Genomic DNA, 7378 nt, shown 5'->3' on the forward strand with positions numbered 1-7378 from the left:
AGCTTTTATTCATTCTCTTTCCCCTTACTCCCTGACTTTCCACCTGAGAGAGCTCTGAGCCAGAGCCCAGGAGAGAATGAGGAGGGGGGATCTTGCAGACCTCAGGTCCCAGAGGGAGTGCCGGACTGGGGTCTGAGCACTGCTCTCAGCTGTCTGAGTCTTGCAGCGGAAAGAGAAGAGGGAAAATACACTCGAGCCCCTGAACCTGAACTGTGGGCAACGTGTGTCCTGTGCTTCCACCTTCTCTGGGGCAGGAAGGCTGATGCTGACACGTTGGGATTGGCAGAGGATGATCTCTGGGCCAGTTCTTCCCAAGCCAGTGGGAGATTCTAGGAAGTCTTTAATTACAGCCTCAGAGTGGATGCTAGGTTAATGTGATGATTGGAAAGGTGTATTTTTCAATTACATTTAACGAAAAGATTTATAGTCAAGTAAAATATAATTAGGAGGCTGCCAGTAGACAGGCCCCCTGAGAGGAAGAAAGAGAGATGAGACAGACCCCTAATGGGGCAGGCTGGAGCCCAGGCTACAGGACCTGCTTACCCTTCCCCCACTCCTCTTCGAATATATCAAAGCACTCATCAATTCAACTATACAAACACATTGGCTAAGTACCTATTGCATGCTGCGCCCAGAGTTTACCGTGGGAACAGAACAAATACTACAGTCCCTACCCTCAGAGAGCTTACAGACCAGCAGGACAGACAGACAGAAACCAAGTCAAGAGTTAATAAACGACTTCTCTGGTGGCGCGGTCGTTAAGAATCCGCCTGCCAGTGCAGGGGACATGGGTTCTATCCCTGATCCGGGAAGATCGCACATGCCACGGAGCAACTAAACCCACGAACCACAACTACTGAGCCCGCATGCCACAACTACTGAAGCCTGCAAGCCTAGAGCCCGTGCTCCACAACAAGAGAAGCCACCGTGACGAGAAGCACACACACTGCAACGAAGAGTAGCCCCTGCTCGCCGCAACTAGGGGAAGGCGGGGCGCAGCAGCGAAGACCCAACGCAGCCAAAAAGAAATAAATAAAATAAATTTACAAAAATAAAATGAAGAGTTAAGTAAAGTGTTGCAAAGGAAATAACAGAATGCTGAACTAGAGAATAACCAGGGCACCACTTTGGATAAAGACATCAGGAAAGGTTTCTCATGGGGGTGAGGGGACAACTGAGACTTGAAGGGTGAAAAGGAGCTGGTCACAACAAGAGTGAGAGGGAGGCGAGGGGATTGATTTGGGCCAAGAAAACAGCTCAGTCCCTAGGGTGGGAAGGTGATCTTTCCCATGTTTTCAGAGTGGAAAGAAAGGCCAATGAAGCTGGAGTATGAAAAGGGAGAGGCAGAAAATGACACTGGGGAGGGAAGCAGGGACCAGACCTAGCAGGTAAGGAGTTTGGATTTTATTCTACGTGCTAAGGAAGCCACTGCAGAATTTTAAGACAGGGAGCGAAAGGCCCAGCTTATATTTTTAAAAGATTACCCTAGGGCTTCCCTGGTGGCGCAGTGGTTGAGAGTCCGCCTGCCGATGCAGGGGATGCGGGTTCGTGTCCCGGTCCCGGAAGATCCCAAGTGCCCCGGAGCGGCTGGGCCTGTGAGCCATGGCCGCTGAGCCTGCGCGTCCCGAGCCTGTGCTCCTCAATGGGAGAGGCCACAGCAGTGAGAGGCCCGCCTACCGCCAAAAAAAAAAAAAAAGATTACCCTAGCTGCTGTGGGAGATTGGATTGCAGGGGGGCAAGGTGGGAGGTAAAGCAGAGATTCAGAAGAGAAGTGACATGAGCTGGCTTAGGGGGGAAGCATTGAGGAAGGAGAGAGGTGTCTGGATGAGGGGTACATCAGTGGTTTTTGGTGAGAGTCTATGTGGAGAGTGAGAGCTAGGGAGAACTTGAGGATGATTCCCGGGTTTCTGACTTGAGCAACTAACCGGGTGGTGCCATTTATTGATGGGGAAGCCAAGAGAAGAAACAAGAGGGATGACATGTGGACGATGGGTTCAGACTTTGAATGGAGACCCTCTAGAGGCTTCTGAAGGACAGAGATCTGAATGCCCCACAACAGTGGGGTTCCCTCTCACCTCCCCAATCCTTTGCTTCCTAGCTTGCCCTTCAGCTTTTCTGCAAGTCTAACTTCCACTCCTGCTGTGCTTGGGAGTGCATGCCTCTCAAGTTTGGAGAGAGAATACTGTCATTCATTCTCAATTCCCTTTAACTGCCTAAATTCCTGAAATTCTACCACTAAATTTATACTATACTCGTATGCATTGAGCACCCACTATGGGTCAGACACTGTGCTGGAAGCTTTAGTTGCATTATTTCATCCAGTCTGGCTAACCACTCTCTCCATAGTATTAATGTAACAATACTAATAGTGACCACTTAATAACAACTCTCTTGAGCTAAGCCCTTTACATGAACTGTCATATTTAAATTACCCTGAGCAATAACCTGCCTAGGGTCGCACAGCCAGTTAGTATTGAAACTGGGATGAGTAATCTAGGATTGTCTCCAGTACGCCGGCACTCTGAGGGGGATGAGCACTTCATGAGGAACACGTGACTGATGGAGAGGACAGCCATCCGGATGCCTGTCCCCTCTCCCTCACTCATTCTGTCCCAGATGAAGCATAGACGCAGCAGTATCCCCCCAGATTTACCTGGGTGCAGAGGGCAGGTGCTCCTGATGACAGCCCCAGGGCCTGCTCCGCCCGTTTGTCGGGGAATGAACAGTTATTATAGGAGCTACCAGACCCTTACCGTGGTTGCCTGGTATCATTGGAGGGAAGTGCCCACTCACATGATGAGGCGTCCTGTTCTGTGACACAAAGCCTCCCCCACACTCTAAGAATGGCTTGGGCGTTTGTGTATGTGTGTGTGTGCATTTGTGCAGGAACTGGTACAAAAAGGGCCAGGTGACTTGCACACATGTGCAAGCCGGAATAGACCTGCCTCCCATGCATTTCCCTCAGGATATGTGTGTGTGTGTGTGTGTGTGTGTGTGTGAGGTATCTGGCTGTCTAGGCCCTCACAAAGGCAAATAATCTGTACATTTCTTCATGCCCGTGACTGTGAGTGGAGTTCATGCAGGATGGAAAGGGCCTGGCCCCAGAGTTGAGTTCTGAGCTCAGTTCCCACCTCCTCTTGCCTGTCTCCAGCTACCTGCATCCCCCTCCACCTCCCCCTTTGCCGGGGTAGAATGCCCTCAGCCTGTGCCGGCTGGCACACATGCCACATGGTGACTGGAGCACGTCTGGGCAAGGAAGACGCCCCCCAGGCCCGGCTGGGATACTAAGCCACCCGCTCCCTCCCCCACCTCCAGAACGGAGCGTCCCCATCCCGTCCCCTTTCTCAGCCAGGGACACAGGCAGCAGGCGAGGACACAGCACAGACAGATACAAACACACAGATGCACCCGGAAATGCCCACAGGCCTGTGCCCCAGAGAGGCACAGACACGGGCTTCACACAGGATTGGGTACACTCACATACACACACACACACGCACAATCACACACGCCGAAAGAAACTCGTGGGCAGTCACCACTTGCACAGATCCCGGCAGGCAGAAATAGACCCGCTAGGGTCCGGCCCCGCCGGTCAGGCAAACCCACCCAGTGCCTCTGTCCGTGGTCCTGAAATCAGACAGACCTCTTTACAGAAGGAAGAGATGGAAAGAGACTTGGGATAGGTAATGGACAAGAAAGAAGGAATGGAGGAGAGAGAAGAGAAGGGAGGGGGAAATCCACAGATAAAGACAGATAAAGGCGGGAGAGAGAGAGAGAGAGAGAGAGAGAGAGAGAGAGAGAGAGTTTAGAAGATACCAGAAGAAACAAAATATTGTGAACACTGGGACAAGAAGAGGGAGGTGATAATGGAAGGTGATCTCAGTCCCTCATTCCTGCCCAAGTGCAGTATCAGGCTCAAGGATTTATCTATCTTTACCTTTCAGGGCCAAGAATGAAAAGAGTTTGGTAGGGGTACAATGGCGTGTGAGGGACCCTGGATGTGTGGTTTCTGTTGATCCCCAGTTGTCTTTTTCAGGGTGTCTTCTTGCCCTGGAGGATCTTAAAACAGTAGAGTAAGGAGAGAGACGCCAGGGAGACCCAATAATGACCCTGCAAATAGCTCCCCACAAGATTTCTTATCCCAAATGGTGTTGGGCAAGTGGACAACAATGTTGATCTGGATTTGTTCTGGGGATTGCAGGGATTTAGTGACTGCTTAATTTTATCCACAAGATTGGATTATGGTTTCCTATCTCCCTCTCTTGAGGTAAAAGCTTCCCTCTGGTAGGATTGTCTAGTAAGAATGGATCTCCCACCAGCAGCCTCTTAGTTGTGAAATTTATGGAACACGAGTAATGCCCACTTTCCTGATTGGGAGGGGAGGATTTCAAGGACCAAAAGATTTACCATATAACTAGGCAAGAGAGAATGAAGGGGGAAATGAGAGAGAGAAAAAAGAGGAAAGGGGAAGAGAAAGAATTGTGAAGATAGACAGAGGATGAAAGAAGGAAGGGAAGAGGAAAGAGATTGGAGAATGAGGAAGGGGGAGGGTGGAGATGCAGATGGCAGGAGTGAGAGAGGGCATGAATGACCCAGACAGACTACAGTGTCCAGGGAAAGGGCAGAGGAAGAATGCCAGGTGGAGCAAATTGCTTCTCTCGACCTTCCCAGGGGCCCAGATTAGACTGGAAGTCCTGGAGCTGTTCACAGTGGCATCGTTCACCCAGAGCTTCAAGCAAAAGACCCCATGGGCCAAGACTATGGATGTGAGGAGAAGCTGCCCTAGCAAACAGGGTGGGTGAGGTCAGATGCAATCAAATCTGCCTGTGTGGTTTCCCCGTGGGTGGGATGGGAAGAGTGGGTGCCCCCTTGGGGGTATTTCCACCTATTTGCACCAGTGGCAGGAAGAGAAAGCGACATGTGTGGATGATCACTGGAGAGTGGATATTTGACTTAGGATGAGAAGCAGGCAGAGGAAGAAGAGAAGCAGAACAAGAGTAAGTGGAAGAGAAAGGATACTGAATCTCCTAAAGTTTTTTTTTTGTTTGTTTGTTTGTTTGTTTTTTGTTTGTTTCCTAAAGTTTTTTTGACCTCGTAATTATTCTTTCTTTTTTTCCTATCAAGAGGGAAGAAGCCAACCCTAGGATACAAGCTGGGCAAAATATGTGTCTTTACCTATAGTATAGGTATAACCAGAGTCCCAAATTCATAGGGTGGTTGAGATGATCATCAGGTCATGTACAATGCTTGTCAGTTACTGATACATAATAAACTCCAAGTATATGCTAGTTTCCATGTTGTTGTTGCATCTTGGTTTTGCACTAGGATCAGCTGAGAAATCTTTCATCTATGACTAGACCTTCTTGCTACAGTCTCAGGTCCACCTTTGGGCACTGTGATTTTCCCAGCTTTTCAAATTTACTCCTAAAGAGAAAGAGCCAGGAGGTTTGCTGGGGTACAGAGGGGGAACCTCACGGTCCAGGGAACAGGGTGCCCATCAGGGGCCATTAAGGATGTTTTCCTGGATTCCTGAAAAAGCTGGACTCTGCACCTACATCAGTGTTTCTTTGCCCAGACTGGAGCCTCAGCACCCCACCCTATTCAGTGCTGGTGCCTCAGTCCTGCTCAAGCCTGTACGGATGTGGACATGTGGGGCATTTCTTCCAGACTGCTCTCCCAACCTCGATTCCTTTGCCTTTTTTCTACCTACCCCTCACCTTCTTTCTTCTCAGGAATCTAGTTGGGAGAAAAGGAATTCCCTTACTATTTAGAGGTGTGGGATTTCCCCACCCTTCACAGGCCAAACGGGTGGCCTCATTCTGGAGGTCAAGGAAGCATGTGGGGGCTGGCACAAGGAGGGGTGAGGGGTGGCAGGGCAGCCCCCATGTCCTCCCATTCCCCCCAGCTCCTGTCTCATCACTGTCACTATTCAATCATAGCAGATGGGCTGCAGCTGTGAGCGCCAGCCCGGCACACAGGCTGGTCCGTGCCACTTGGGAGAGAAGGAAGAGAAAGGGAGGGAGGGAGGGAAGGAGGAGGGATGAAAGGAGGAGGGAGAGAGGAAAGGGAAGAGAGTGGAGGAGGAGAGAGATGACTTGAAGAGAAAGAAGACTTGGTACCTTTTATGCCTCTCCCGTCCCAGCAGGAGAGCAGAGGCCAGGGCTGGGCTCACAAGCTGGGCAGTGCCAGGCGAGATGGGCATATGCCCTTGATTACTACCAGGACCGCAGGCTAAGCCTCCGCAGCCACCACGGCCTCATAAATCAGTTTTTAAGTAGCAACCACATGGACATTTCCCAGATGAGAGGCCTGGCCTCTGTTAGCTCAGCTAGGGCAGCCCAGGTGGAGGGGCAGGTGCCAGGTCAAGGCAGGGAGAGAGAGAGGTTGTCATCAAGGCTTGATGGGCAATGGGGTTGGAACTTGTTCAGGGAAAACCTGGGGGCAGGGGCTCCCACCAATAAGGAGTAGGTAAGAAGGTGACAAGTGCCTGGCAGTGGGTCCAGAGCCCCCCGTTGGGGCTCCTAGACCCTGCCCTGAGTTCCCCTGGGGGAAGCTGCTTATGATGAGGAGGATGGTGCTGCCACTGGAACCTCCTCCCTCCAGGTCCCCCTCCCACTAGGAATCTATGTGAGTGCCAGGGCAGTGTGAGGGCCTGTGCACTTGGGTATCTGAATGTGCTCACAGCTCCTGTTGGGTAAGAAGGTATGTCCCCACTATCTAGCCCAGGCCCAGCACAGACCAAGTATCTGTAAAACTGCTTGAATGAATAAGTGATTGAGTGTGAAGGGGGCCAGTTATGCATGTTTACAAGAAGGGGAGCATTCATATCTGAGTGTGTATGATCTCTGAGTTGTGTGTATGTGTGTTTGTGGAGGGTGTCTGTGGGTGCTCTGAGGAGATCTAGCCTGACAGACATCCTTCCACATCCTCCTTTGCAGGATCTCCACCCCACACAGCCCTCCTGGGCCCTGATTCTCCACTTCTGAGGACCCACCAGTAGCACAGCAGCTCCTGAATTTCACACCCCCAGTCCGATCCCCAGATCGGCGGCCCCCTCCTCCTCCCTGTGCAGGCCAGCGTTGATGGCTGGGGGTGGGGGCTTGGCTGAGGATGCAGGAGGTCGGGAGTCCCGCCCCTGGAACCGCGGGCAGAACCGCGGGTGGGGCGCCCAGCCTTCCTGCGCCCGGTGCCTCTTCCCTGGGTGAACAGATGTCTCGGAATTTTAGATGTGCTCTCCGCCCCTCCTCGCAATAACCCCCACCCCCACCCCAAGCTGGCACCGGCTGTGGTGTGGCGCCCTCCCTTCCCCCACCTCCGACAGCAGAACCGGCTGATGGATCGGGGAGCGGGGCCGGAGGCCTGGGCCGAGTGGCGGGGG

Source organism: Lipotes vexillifer, unplaced genomic scaffold (assembly GCF_000442215.2).
Source record: "Lipotes vexillifer unplaced genomic scaffold, Lipotes_vexillifer_v1.1 scaffold591, whole genome shotgun sequence".
Classification (NCBI taxonomy): Eukaryota; Metazoa; Chordata; class Mammalia; order Artiodactyla; family Lipotidae; genus Lipotes; species Lipotes vexillifer.